We start from the raw sequence: 15,378 nt of genomic DNA, 5'->3' as shown, positions 1-15,378 counted from the left end.
TTTAGAACACGAGAATATGTTTAATGATTTGCTATGTAAGTATTTGTCAGAGGTTTGTGCAGCTAGGAAAGCAGCCTGATACATGATGAGGGAAAGTGTTTTCCTGAGAGGATTTTAGATATCGTGGTTTTGAGTTACTGCTTTTCTGAGGCCCAAATAGAACAATGGCTTTGGAAACAGCCAGAGACTTGCTGGGAGCCAGGGAATTGCAAGACCTTTTCCTGCAAACCACCTAAACAAAATCCTCTGATAACCTCTTTACTGAATATTCACATCCCATTTCTGTCAAAGCAAAACAATTTACCTGCTAGACACGTTTCCTATACTGGAAAGGAAAAATGAGAAGAACCAAGGGACTATTTAAATACATGGAGTAGGGGGTTTGAACTTAGCTGTGTTTCTAATAATCAAACCAAAGACTCTGCACAGAATATTCTGGATAACTGCCCACCTTGACAAAGCCCAAAAGATCTCACCTATGAATTTTTCTGTTTCCAAGCCAGACAAACAGTCTCAATGTAGCTAATGTCAGAACAAAAAACTACTCCTTCTGTTCATTAAGAGGCTGTTGTTACTACAGAAATTGAAAGGAAAAAAATAACAATAATAATAATAAAAAATAATTATAAGAATGGTGTGCTAAATTGGCAGAAATAATGTGCAATTAATCTACTTTAATCCAGTAAATTATTGCCAACCCTGCAAGTGCAATATATACTGTCTCATCTCCCAGTCTCCTTCTGTATCTCACATGGACACCTCATTCCTCCTCTGCAAGGCTCGTACTTTCAGTCACATCTCTTGAATCTTCTCTTTTCATCTTAATGCTCAAGGCATAGGCTTGTCTGGTTGGAATATTCTCTGTTTGGGTTAGATTACTGAAGTTACTACCTACAGATGAAGGATTTGCTAGTTTGGGGATAGAAGGAACATGATTCTTTTGCTACAGGTGATTTGCGTGCTCGTTTGAGAGCAAAGAAACCAATTTGCATCTCCTGGGATTTGTTTTTTTTATGTACTTTATCCAATGCCTGTTGTAGCACAACGTTCTGAGAACAAGAATGACAACAACGCTGAATACTCCAAGTATCAGATACTTGTCCCTGCTATTTCTCCTTTGCCTGCACTTCATCACCCATTAGACTTCGAATTTCTCCATGCTGTCAAGGAGGCAACCCTTTGCAAAGTAAATTAAACACTGTGGAAGGATGCAGTGAAATATACTGTTACCTGGCATTTTTGGCCTCCGGCTAGAAGTCCCCTGATTCTCAGACACTGCTAAGGTATTTGAGCACCTAACAGTCCAGGGATCATTCCAAGCACACAATTTGGACACCTTTACCCTGTTAAAACAGGGTTTACAGAGGAGGGGTTTACTAGTGTCGAGGATGAAACTATATAGTTCACTTGTTCACTCCTAAGAGATAAGTAGCAATATATTTATTGATATAATGCAGTAATCTAACAAAGCTTAGTGGTAAATCAGACAGCAACTTAAGAAGACTCAAGATTGCAGTTGATTATTTACTGCACAGGGGACAGATGCATCAGGGAGATCCTCCTATTGAGTCACAAGGTTCAGAGTGGATGACCTTGCTTTCTAAACTCCTTGAACCGAAGTGGTAAGGAGCCCAGGTGTGGCTGAATCCAATCCTAGTCCCAGACTTGGTCAACATTTTATATCTAAGAATTGTGGCAAGGGATTTCTCACAAGGAGTAAGGGATCTCTGCAGCAGGTGTGGCCTTGAGAGGCATCCCAGCTCAAGGGGAAATCCCGTCATGCAGCCAGCCACCATGCAGAAAAGCTCAAAGGACTCATTAGTGGTCTGCTCACTATTTATGAGGTAAGGTCATGGACCTTGGTTTTTGGTGCATGCTCTATTGGCCCTTAGCTGCTGAGCAAGATGTCTGTCTGTCTGTTTGTCCAGCACCCAATTTGAGCTGATATTGTGGTTGCTATCTGCATAAACAAGGCCTTGGGTGCAACAGCCAGTGTTTGAACAAGTCAATGGGCAGACCAAAGGAGAGAAGCGACAGGGAGAGCACACCATTACAACTAGCACAGATTCTGCATTATTTGGACTTGGTGTTCAGAAACATGGTTGGGAGCTGTTTGGTTTGCTAGTAAAGACACAGCTGGAAACACCTCCTCTTCCTCCTTTAGTAGGGTTTTAAAAGGGAAAGACTTGCTCAGTTCAATGTGGGATAGTTTACTGCTTGCTCTCCACAGCGTATCAGAAGCTTGATAAACAGAGATGCCTCAATGCATCTTTAAAAAGGTGTTCACGCACTAGAAGGCCCAGGAGTTGACAAGTTCTGTTCTATACATGTCTTTTTAGAGGATGCATACTAATCACGTTGACTTTGAGTGTGAACTAGAGAGTTCAATGTATTAGGAGCTTGGAATTGTCACCTAGGGGAGTTATCATTTCCATAAAACCTGTATAAACAATAAGCATGGGTGTCTGTTTCTCACTTGTGAAGGACGAGACTTATATGTTACATACTTCATAAACTTGTGCTTCCTTGACAAATGTCTAAGACCAGTACTGATACTTAGATTCTGTAAAGTTTTTATATCCAACAGATACCAACAGCCCTCATCAGATATATCGATGCAATATGTCATCTAGAGCTTTGGGTAGGTGTGTACGCTGAAGAAGTTGAAATCTCCTAAAAGGAAAATAATACAATCCCCACTTGAGGGGAATTTTGTGTTGATTACCTGTTGTGTTAATTCGGTAATTAATTTAACCTAATGATTAAATTTTAATCGTAAACTCAATTTAGTTCTTACAGTGTTATGTCTTTAATTGGGCTTCTTCAAGCATTTACACATTTTTTTAATTAAAATCCAGGAAAAATTAAGTCAGCCAAACTTATGTTGTTTTAGCCAAGCCACAACATGGTTCATAAACTCTGAAGGCATAGGTAACCTGTAGTAAAAAAAAAAAAAATACATTTGGCTCATTGGGTTCTGTTTCCAAATGAAATGCAAGCTCCTGAGAGTTTCTTTGTACTTGTTAAAAATAAAACTACTTTTATTACCATAGAGACACTGTGATATATTTTTGTCAATGCTTTATTTCCACTTCGTAGTGCCTGGATGCACCTTAAGTTATGCACAGTTTCACAGCAACTTTGGTTGTTTTCAGATTAATATATTTTAAAATATGAATATATTTGTAAATCATTTAATGCGGTACACTTGTAGACAATTACGTTTTAAATCTAAGCATATGGTTCTGTTGTGTGAAATCCCTCAATAATTCTTTGAATATTTCTTATCTTCAAGTTAATATCACAAATGTTTTGGCTTATTACCATATTCCATAAAAATATTCCCTCAAGTGTTATTTCAGTTGTATTTCACTTCTCTCTCTAACTCACAAAATCTATTTATATTTTTTCACATCACTTCTTATCTCAGCAAATCTTAGCAGTAACACATTCAGGTTTCTTCATTTTTTTTTTTAATATCTCTATTTTTATTTTTCTTTACACACCACCTCAGCAGCTAACCAGATAGCTTATACCATACCTAGAAAATTACTGTGATTCATATTTTAACCTGAACACAGCAATTAAAACAGCAACAAAAAAGCAGCTTTTATTGTAACAATTCAGTCAGGGAATGAAAGCACCTTTTGCCACATACAGTGAACACCATTTTCCTTACATTTTGATTAGAATTCACTGCACCTAACCTTGGTTGAGTATTTTAGCATCTTTTAATGTACTGTAAGTATTGTAGCACTGGCTTCACCTGCCCTATTCTCTGACACAAGGTGTTGTTTTTTTCTAGCGTCTTGCATGCCATTTGCACAGCACAATGCACTGAGTATGGCAAAAGCCTTAAGAGGCAACTGCTCAGAGCAGGAGGTACACAACAAGGGAGGGCATGTTCCTCCCTTAACAGTCACAGACCAGCATTCAAACAAATCCATTGCAACACCAGCACGTCTCAAATGTTTCTACATCAGCTAGAAGTCCCCTTTTTGGTTATCCAGCAAGTAACTGGGCTACCAACCTGAGAGCTCTCTGGTTGGCAGTTAATCTATGCCTGTGTATATCAAAGCATTCACTGGATGCTACTTTACAGGCTCTGCCAAGTAAAGCAAGTGGATGAGCAAATCCCCAAACTGGAGCTACAGCACCATCTACGGCAGGCCTTGAAACCCACTCACAGGCACCTTCTGTCTCAGCACAGCAGAGGAAATTTTGTGTGCTGTGTAGCATAGAGGAAGACACAATGCAAGCTTGGTTAGTTTCCAGCAGCATCATCCGTAAGTGAGCACAGGAGGCATTCGCAGTGACTTTTACAAGAACACTTTTATAAGACTGTGTCTAAACAGCTCTGACAAAAATAAAGGACGATATAACACTCAGTATGGGATTGAGTCAGCAAGTTTTATTTGCTTATATACCATGTAATATTAAATATATATACAGTTATATAGATTTATATATATATATATATATATATATATATAGTTTGGGGTATTGGGTATCACCTAGTCAGGAACTCCTGAATGTGGATCAGCAGAACCTGTCTGTTTTCACCAATTTTTCAAGGTTCTGGATCTCCCAGCCATTTTGCAGATACTCTCAGCTTCACATCCCATGACCTACTCACTCTTTCTACTGAGGGCAGGGCTTTGGCTGTCCACCAGAACTTCACCTCTCTGGCTGGGCTTCACCCTTCAGGGTAGCAAACTGAAGACCAAGCTGCAAGCTAGACACTATCAATAACAGTATGAAAGAAATAAGTTTTGGGGCCTAAACTAATTTCTGCTTTTTTTGGCCTGTGGAAATACCAGAAACAGGGTAGCCCTTATACTAGTTCCTCCTGCCAGCAGACCCTTTCCTGTAGGAGTGTGAGGGAGATTCCTTCCTGCAACTCTAAAAGTACAACAGAGTCTCTGGATGTATCACTGCCACCTGATATGTTTTCGTCCCTTTTGCTGACCAGTCAGCTTCCCATAAAAGCCATCTCTCTTCCACACCCAGTATTTCTGCAAGGGAGTAAAGGCAGTAGCATGCCTGGGGACAGTCCTTTTTCACCCTGTAATACCTGAGCAATCCCAAATTTCACTCAGCAAGTGGGCCATTCCCAACTTTGTTAGCATTTCTCTGCTGCTTTGCAGGTTGCCACCTTCTGCCTCTTGATATACAGAAAAAAAAAAAAAAAAGAAAAAAAAAAAAAAAAAAAGTAATATATATATATATATATTTAAATCTTAGCCAGCAAAGTTGGGCTAAAAATGCATGCTAGTGGTCTTGTTCCTCTTCTTGCTTGACATTCCTTGACCTCTGGAATAGAGGAGATCTTACGGTGACTTCTGGTGGGAACAGCCTGGGGCGTACCTGCCCTTGCCTGCTCCTGGCTGCACATTCTCAACACCTCCCTCTCTTCCCTGGTGCTTGGCAGACAAGCACTGAGCTCACACAGGAAACTAAACCAGCAGAAAACTGCCCTTGCAGAGAGTGACCTTCCTCTGCCAGAGCTGGCATGGCAAAGGGGATGTGATTGTGAAGCTGGAGAAGGGGGGCCAGACCACCTTCTTTGGTTGCAGCTCAGCATCAGGCCAGCTTGGCCTTAAGGAGAAATCTCACCTTCCTAGAACAGCTGGTAACAAAGCAATTAATTGAAGAACAAAACATCTACTGGGAGCTTGTGAATAATCCTAATTAATTGACAGCTTTGCTTCCTGAATTAATGTCTCTAGACAAACCAAGCTAACAGCACAGCTTTGTACACAAATGCCTGCTTGCCTGCTCTTTTTTTGCCAGGTTATTTCTCACGTGGAGCTGTACCTTGGGTTGTTTCACTGCAAACACTGGTGGGGACCCAGCAGCAGAGGCAGCCAGAGAAGCAGGAAAAAAATGAGCAGAGAGGGGCTCTCCGACTGCTCCATCCCTAAATCTGAGCACAGCCACAGCCTGACCTGACTCAGTGCTCCAGGCCCTGTGAGCACGAGCATGCAGCACAGAAATGCTCCCCAGCACAAAGAATGAAACACAATCACATATAAATTAAAGCTGAGGCAATAATGGGTTTTTCCCTGGCAGCACATTGTGTGCAGGTGCTGCTGCAGCTGCATTTCATATGCGATGCTTTTGCAGCACAGGTCTTGGGTGTTCCCTGCTGGTAAGAAATTGTCTCTGAGCTTCATTGTGTGATCATTCTGGAAACAAACAAATGGGTGGGCTACACCTGGGTTTTTTCTCAGAGTTTGGCTTTTGGCCGAAATATAACAAAGCTGGCACCTTACCTCAATAATTTCGGAAATGAGCAATGTATGTACTAGAGCCTGTGAAAGAACAGGCAGCATATAATGCCATGAGAAAGCTGAGGAAATAAATAGCAGATCTCCCTTTCAATTCTCCAAAAACCCAGAATCACTACTTGAATGAATATGCTAACGAAAAATAAAACAGCACACCATTGTGGTGGATGCACCATGTTCAAGATGAATTTACAGCATTCAGTAATATACTTGAGCAAATTTCATTCCTCCTACAAAAAGGAGAAGAAACCATCTAACTCCAGGACTACCCACTTAGAATCATTTTCCATTGATAACAACCCCCACAAAACCACTTCAGATGCCACTTTTTAATGGAGCCCTGTCTTTATACAAATGAAACCTCAGATTCCTTGAGATCCCAGTTCCCCTTGGAGTTCCTGGAGGTACGCAACAGAAACAGAGTCAAGAACTAAATAACTCAAGTCTAAATGATTTGTGTCACTGTCTTGAAAAAATATCCCATGGCTTCCAAAATCTAGGTAAAGTGAGTTGGCAGGGGGTTAAAATATGGGCAGAAGACAAGTAAGTTAAATTGGTCCAGTAGATATATGAAGAGCTAATAGCCAAAGTCATACAAATTGATAGCCCAGAAGGTGAGTCAGTGAATCTCCTATGCTAGCAGAGTGAGAAGAGACAAGAACAAGGGACAAAGACATCTGCAGGCAAGTTTCCTTTTGCCTTCTTTTTACTAAGGAAGACATAGGCTCTTTGGGGGCTACAAAGATGAAAAAATTGCTGGACAACAGAATGATGAAAATCTAGACTGTGAAATAAATAGGAAGACATCAAAAATTGGTGTTGAAATAGTAGCACATTAACAGATGTATTCTAAAAACAGATTTTACTCATTACTTCAGGAATTGTTTGGACTTTTTCTCACAAGGCAGTGCTTCACAGAAATCCCTATTCTTACAGCCTGGGTTAGGAGTTGCTACCCTAAAGCTACTGAGCTTCCAGGCAGGTCAGGCTCTGTCCTGTCTGAGTGTAAGATAAAACAAGTCAGTGTCAGCAAGATAAAGCAAGCTCCGTCCTGGGACCAGCTGTGCTCCACGTCCAGCCCATCCTGCAGTGAAGCACAGGGTCACTGGAGAGCCACTGTCATCTCCTATCTATGACCTGAAGGCAAAGCCATAAAGGGGAGCAGGGAGTTTGCAATTCTGCATGGATTAGGACATCACATCAAAGATTATGAAAAACATACTTTTTAATACAACCTGAAACAGAGGTGAATCACTGGTTATTTTAATGGATGAGAAAGTGGATCAGTACTTGATTGACCCTAAGTAGCACCTCAGGAAGAAGAGAGGGCCCAAAGTAAGAAGATATGCAGACAATACTCAGAAATAACAGCAGGGCAAGAGAGGTGTCTATGAATTAGCTGACACATACCTACAGAGTTATAAAAGCATGAGAATGACAAAACAATAAAAAATTGAGCTTCCCTCATGTAGCAGGCAACTAAGGATTCTTACAAGCATGCCATCTCCATGCAGTTGCATTTCTCAGCAAGATGTTTCCCCACATGCAGCTAGTACTGTTAAGCTAAAAATACAGCATGACAAAAGCCTTCTTTCAGTGGGATGCAGGAACACTGGCCACTTTGGCAAGCTCGTGAGTATTGACCAATTCCTCCAGGTGGATATCTGCTTCATTGGAAAGGTCTGGGGCTTGCCTACAGGTCTGTCACCAGCAGAAGGTCCTTTCCACTGCCTTTGTGAGAAGCATCTGTAGCTGGCTGTACTTCTGCTGGGCAGAAGCTGTGAAATGTTTACTGATGGGAGTGAGGAAAGGGTTGACAACAGCCTCATGAATCATTCGTAATGGAGAGCACAAACACTGCTTTTATTCCTCCTTTCAGGCTAGGTGACAGCTCCAATTCCTCAAACTCTATCTTTCCACAATTTTGGTGAATATTATGCATATGGCTGTCACAAACATTACTGCAAAGATCTCTATTTGATATTAAAAATTCAGGTCTGGAGTATCACAAAGACCATGCAGGACTCATTCTCTCATTCTCAACAGGGACAGCATCATTATTTTACACGTTTACAGGCATACAGATGCATTAATGTCAGATAATTCATCTTTTTTAACAAAACAGCATTCCAAATATGTTTGATATTAATCAGAAGTTTAAAAGGAGCTTGCAGCAGCCAAAGACATGATAGTGACACAGGTGGTGGCAGGAGCCTGGCCACCACCTCACACTTGTCAGGGATGCTCCACCATCTCCTGCATGCTGCATACAATAGTCCCGTACTTTTGTTATCCCACTCAACAGGAAGATGCTGCAGTGACAACACAGAGAAGAAGAGCAGGTTTTCAAACATCCTTTGAAAGAGCTATCTACAAGAAAAACAGAGAAAGGGCAGAAGATGACAGCCACCGTGGCACTTATTTATGTGGTTGAGTGGGACACTGCAGATGGCACCTGGTCCAGTTCTTCTCCTGCCACCAGTGGCAGAATGTATGATAGCATGAAAGCCCTAATACCTTTCTCATGTCTAAAAACTTTTTACTGGATAAGTTGTGTACAGACCTAGCTGTTACAGATGGTGAGATAGTGGTTAAAAGCCATGAAAGAACTTTGCATCTTCTTTGAAATATGCTTCCTTAGACACAGAAGTAGCAAGCACTAGTGCATTTTTCAGTAAGTTACAAGAAAAAGGCTGGAGGCTACACAGAAGTGAACTGTAGATCAAATTAACAGCCTGCTGAAATGTAGTGCATATGCCCAATTTGCTATGCCACTGTAAGCAGTGCTCTTGCTATCTGTGATGTCCATGAACTCTAGAGAATTCCCTTCACATTCAGTGCACGCCATTCTGCACATCATCTAGCAGGTCCAAGCGGGCAGTGTGAAGCATCAGAGTCTACCATCTTCTCACTGGGGCCTCCACCAGCACAGCACCATGGGCACAATCAATGAACTTAGCCGCTTCTGCATTCAGGGGAGCCAGGGGGTTCACTTGTTCCCTTGTCTGATGTTACAGTGGCTTTATCTAGAACTTTGCATTGGCTCTTCTGGAAGCAATGACTTGGTAATCTGCTGTGGCTGGGCAAGGATATGCCCAGTTATTTGGGCATATCCTTGACATCTCAGATTTTTTTTTTAAAGTGCTCCTTATATGAATCTCCTGAAGAAGATGAATGAGAAGTAAAATTTTCTTTCTCAGAAGTCACTCATAATTTGCATCATTTTCATCACTGTTTTATTCTACTTTCCCATTTACTTAAACAATTCTATATTTTGGGTTGTAAACAACTTATGTTGGCTAAATACAGCTACAGCTGAACAGAGCAAACAGTCATAGGTTTAAGCGGACATTACTCAGGCTACTGTGAAGCATCAAAACAGAACAGTGACTTTCACTGCACGTGGCAAGTGTTATTAAAATGCTATACCACTACAGTCATCATCTGATAGCCTGCCTTGGGCCAGTCTTGCAGTATGTGGGCAAGAAAAGTACCTTGATGACAGCAGCTTGCCATGTCCTTTATGCAGTGAAAGTTGACCTGATAGTGTGTTCATCAGCTCAGAAAGCTCCACACTATGGACATTGCCAGGTAGGATTTTAACTACAGGTAAAATATGTTTTCTTCCAAAAGGTTATAGTTCCCTGGGAAAATAATCACGAGGCATTGCCTGGAAGACTGCTGGCATATTGAAAGTGTTGAAGGGGAAAAAAGCTGGTGAGATAAGCCAGAAGAAAAATGTCAAATAAAGTATAGATGTCCAAAATTCCTGGAAGTGAAGTGCCGAAAAGAGTATTGAGTATCTGGTGCTAAACCCCATTTATTTGGTTCATCCAATGAGAACAGCTGAGTAACCAGATGGCAACTCAATAATTTGAATAGGCCCAGAAAAACTGAAGGAAATATGACAAATATTGGTACTTTCCAATAAGAAATGAGAGAGCAGGAGAAATCATATGAGTTTGGTTTTCCTCTCAGGTAGTTGGCTGTCCTGGAACCTGAAAACACTTCTGAGCCATTCCAAGGCTCTGCTCCTTAATGGTGCTCATCATGCTTTATAGCCTTCGGATGTTGCCTGAGTCTGTCTGCTGCTCAGTGGAATCTCAGGATACAGGCATAAGGGAAGCTTTGGAAGTCACAGCAAGATTGAGGCCAAAAAGGATTTTTAGTTTGCATTGGCCTCTTTTCCAATATCAGTAACATTTTTTCTCCTGGAGCCAAGAAAGATGTCCTGACAGCAGTTAAGTTGTATTAATGTGCAGCTGATAAAAATCTGAGGAAACAAAATCAATATTTTTGGTGCTTTCTCTTCAAAAACTTCAGCCAACTCTGGTTACATCACAAGAACATGATGAACAAGTTATATAAAAAATATACTAACAGAGTTAAATGAGAAAAAAAAAAAATAGAGCACAATTTTCTGGATCTAGTAAGATAGAAAACCTGCACAAACCAAAGTCCTATCTTGTCCACACCAGTATTACAGCCATGGCTGTAAGGATCTACAATGATGCCTACATCAGGGATTCTTGTCTTGTTTGAGGTCCCCTATGTCTTGGCAGAAGAGAAGAAAGGAAACAGATGTTATCTATTTTCAAAGGATTGAAACAAGGATAGAAACAAATTCTCCCTGTGACTTTTCAGCCACTGTCCTGATGCCAGTTTTAATTAGCCAACAAATAGAGTATCATTAGAAACATACAGCTGTTCTCTACAGAAACAGCAGTGGCCCTGGCCTAGCAACATTCAGACATCACTAGCTGGTTGCCAAAATGTTAGGAGACTGGCTTAAAGTCATAATTCTCTATTTTCATTCTGTTAAACTCTCACTTTGGAGGTTCATTTCTTCAACAGGAATCTTTAATTTGCCTCAGGGATTCAATACAAAATATCTTACATTCACAGGAAACCTCCCTTCCAAAGCTTTTCCTCGACATCTCTCATCCTCTTGAGCACTCTCCCACACTTCCACCTCCAGAAGCACATCACAGCTCGTTGTCTGGAAATAATTCCTTGCCTGGTATTTATCAGCCCACCCCTGCCTGAGCAATACATTGTCTTTACTCTAGTCTTGTCCCTATACCTTGTCTTTGCTCATCCTCTTTTGCAGGTGAGTCCTGGTTTGCCATACTCTCAGACGCTGGCATTGTCTTTGTTGACATAGTAGGTGATGGATGCTACTTTCTCTGGATTCCTGTTCTCCTCCATTTTTTGCATTTGCCTGTTTCAGGACATTGTGTGGCTTCAGCCATAGTAGTCATTCCTCTGTGCTGGCAGTAGAGAGGACCGAGGCCCTAGCTGCTGAGTCTCCTTGCAGCACTTGAGAGACCATCAAGTGGGGTAAGGTTTCCTCTGCGCATCACCTTTTTATGACTTCAGCCCACACCTTTCCTACATATCCATGATTTATTTTAGGAACTACTGACCTTAAAAGTCAAGTCCCGGTGTTCCTGGACACAGTCCTATGTCACTATTTCACATTCCTCTCTGAACACCAGTTCTTCGGATGTAGAGGCCTCTTTGGTCCTTGGTAGCATTTTTCCTTGCTTCCAAGTGGCTTTGAGAAGGGAATGGAGAGATTACATAGCATTAAGAGAAATGTTGGTAGGCATGAGAGTCAGGGCATACAAAAAGACACCTAAAAAGTCTGTGTTTTCTACAAGTCCTCTGTACACAGACTACTTATTTCTGTGTGGAGATCAGCATTTGGCCTGAATGCATTACTTAGCTAGTACAATGTAGTGCTAAAAAACTCATCCCAGTGAGTACATGCCCTAAATATATTATATTGTATTGTATTGTATTGTATTGTATTGTATTGTATTGTATTGTATTATATTATATTATATTATATTATATTATATTATATTATATTATATTATATTATATTATAATAAATATATCCAGGGTCTTCTACACTGAGCTGTAACCCAGACTGCTACATCAGGACAGCAAAATCAGCCATTATCCTCTGGTAATAGGCATTTGCTATTTTTATCACAGATGCGACGACAGGTAAGCAAAGATGTATAAAAGACTTCTAGTGATTTAATCAGTCCCACCTGTGGCACAGGCAGGGCATTATCTCTGCTACTGTTGTGACACATCCCTCAGACTGAAGGCCCCAGGAGAGCCCCTGTATGTGAATTTAACACAGTTCCAAAGCAGAGAGAGAAGCAGGGAAGGTCTCCTTTGCAGCTGGTTACAGCTCAGTCCCCTGAAAAGACAACTTGCTAGGAATGGGATGCCAACAACCAGCAATGACATTCACTTCACTGTTTCATGTGATCCCCACATAATCCTGCATGACCCTCTGTTATATTTTTAATTTTCATGTGCTGAAACCAAATGCCATCCATCCCTTGTTTTAGAATAGGCAGTGCCTGGGAAGATAGGATGTGCAAAACAGAGACAGAGCCAAACAGTGCCAAGCAAGGCACCTTTAGACCTTTCCACCTATGCTGACTTCAATCACCTTCTGCATTTCAATGCTGGTAAATGTCCACATTTCCACCTGCTGTTTCAGAAACTGCAGAAACTCTACAGTGCTAGACAGCACTACAAAATACAGGTGGAAATGTGCCACATCCCACTCTCGCCTTCATTTGCCTCCCACATTCAACATAAAGAGCACCGTGGGCTGGGATCGTAAATGCCTCTAAGATAATTGTGGTGGCTGAAGTCAAATATATTCTTGAACGAGTCTCCATCCTCACTTAAATTGTTCTTTGCCTTGCATAGAAGTGAATGGCTGTTTGGTCCTCCAACATTGGGTAATTTTTATTGTAGGGTGTAGACCATTCATACACATCACAGTTTTGTAGTCCCCTTTTCTGAAGATTTTTGCATTCTTCCTGTTAGCTGTTATATTTCAAAGTATTGTAGACAAAAGTTATCAATAATTTGAGGTTATACAATGTACTACAATCTTTTTGCATTGATTTTCCCCATTTAAGTCAAAAGATAGCATGGAAGAACATAGTGTTGCTCGTCACGTATATTGGTTAAATGCACTGCAAACTTATATGAAGTGATGTATAATGTTAGAAGAATGTGTCTGCCTTATTTAATTTTAAATACAGATAGTGGTGTAGGAAAAGATCTTTCACATGTCTGTAGTATCCTCTTTTGGGGAAAAAAAAAAAAGTTTTCATTGAGGACACATAAAGGCATAACACGGGGCAGAAAAATATTAACTTTTCATAGTAATAATTAGGGCACAAGTGTAATGAGCTTTCTTTGAGAAAAAAACTTTGAGAAATCACCCTTGGAGACAGCAAAGGGGCTGAGTTCAGTGGCCCAGCTCTGCGCGGTGTTTAACGTCATGTTTAAGCATTTGGGTGTTAATTTTCAGTTGGCTTTGTAATTAAAAAATCTGAATAACATCATTGCTCTGTAATCCCAGCTGTGATACGACAACAGCAAACTGTTTAGAGATTTTCATTTTCCTTATAAAAGTAACTTCGTATGTAAAGAAACACCTCGGATCCAGAAATTGCCCTGTCAGAAGTGACTTGTGAACGCAGTAAAATCGGAATCCCTTGCGCTCTTTCTCAGGCACAAGCAGTGGCAAACCAGGAGCCAGACAAGACGTCTGCAATGGTTTATGACAAGTGCTGACAACCTGGTGGGTGAGAGGGAGCAGGGGCTGGGAGCATGCTCGGTGCCACGCATCCCATCCTGGCTGGGGCTCTGCAGGAGGGCAGCTGCGAGGGGCCCAGAGCAGAGCACGGCTCCATGGCCACACTCGTTCCCTCATCCATCCCATCCCCTTCGGGCTCCGAGGATGTTGTTCCTGCTCTGTGTCATTCTTCTGTTAGGAATCAAAGGTAAGACCACTTCTCACTTAATTCTTTATTAGCCTGAGTGCCTTTTGGGACACATTAACAAGAAATTTTATTTAAAGTGAGGAATCGGTAAGGAATTTTCATTTGCATGATTTCGTTAAACTTTTTTATTTTTATTTTTTTAAGTTTATAGCAGGTGAGAAAATCTGATTTTGTAAAATGATTGAATTGCCCAACTAGGTTGCTTTAAATTTTGTTTAAATTTATCGGCTACAAAACTAATTGATAAAGCCATGCTTTTTCAAAAAATACCTAATGTAATGAAACACTGTTGTGATCAGCAAGCTTCACCTCTGTATCATAGCACATTTTCTACATATTAGGTGAAAAAAAGGAAGCATTTAACTTAGCAACTAAGTTTTCATGGGTATTTCCCAATTTAAGCAAAACTTGTGGTAATTCAGTGAAACATATCTTTTCAGTATAAGCAAATTAAAAATAGAATGATACATTTAAGCAAGCATGTTGAATCTTAGAAACAATTGCCTAAAATATTGCTTCTATGAGAAAACTTCTCTTTCATTAGAAACACTAGTTTAGCAACAATATACAAGTGGAAGTTACAGTCTTTCCTTTAAACAAATTTTCAAAAATTAAAACATTTCAGTTCCTACACACATTAATTTTTAATAATAATAAATAGTTTTCTTATGCTTAGCAATTCTTGAAGCATTGTAGGAAAGTGAATAAATGGTTTTCACTGTAATTAGCTCATGAATGGCAATTCTTAAGCTTGTGGAAAGTTTTTTAATGAAATAGTATTTTTTTTCTAATAATGTAGAGTGTTATCAAAGTAAGAAAATGAAATGGCAAGTGCATTACTAGGAAGAAAATAAATTAAAAAGAAAAATAAAATGCCAGCCTGTTAGAAATGGAAAACAAGTATGAGAGAATATATTATTTGTTCTGTAGACAACCTGTTATAAAGGAGTAGAATATGCAGGATTAGAAAGTATTGAATTTTATTAAATACTCTATTTAAAGATATCTACTTTTAAATTGCTGTTTTGCTTATCACTGAAGAACATTGTGCTAGTGTAAAATGTTTATTTTAACGTAAAGTTGTTTTCATTATCTTTCCAAAATTGACTTTAAGACAAAACATCTAGTGAGTCAACTTTCCATTCCATATATTGCTTTCATTGTCACAAGTCTGATTAGCTGAAATGAAAGTTAGAAGTAGCTTATTACAACCACCACCACCCCCCTTACTATCTTCCCTATTTACACACCATGAAATG

This window comes from Aythya fuligula, chromosome 1 (assembly GCF_009819795.1).
Source record: "Aythya fuligula isolate bAytFul2 chromosome 1, bAytFul2.pri, whole genome shotgun sequence".
NCBI classification, from domain to species: domain Eukaryota; kingdom Metazoa; phylum Chordata; class Aves; order Anseriformes; family Anatidae; genus Aythya; species Aythya fuligula.
This window is presented reverse-complemented; position numbering follows the sequence as displayed.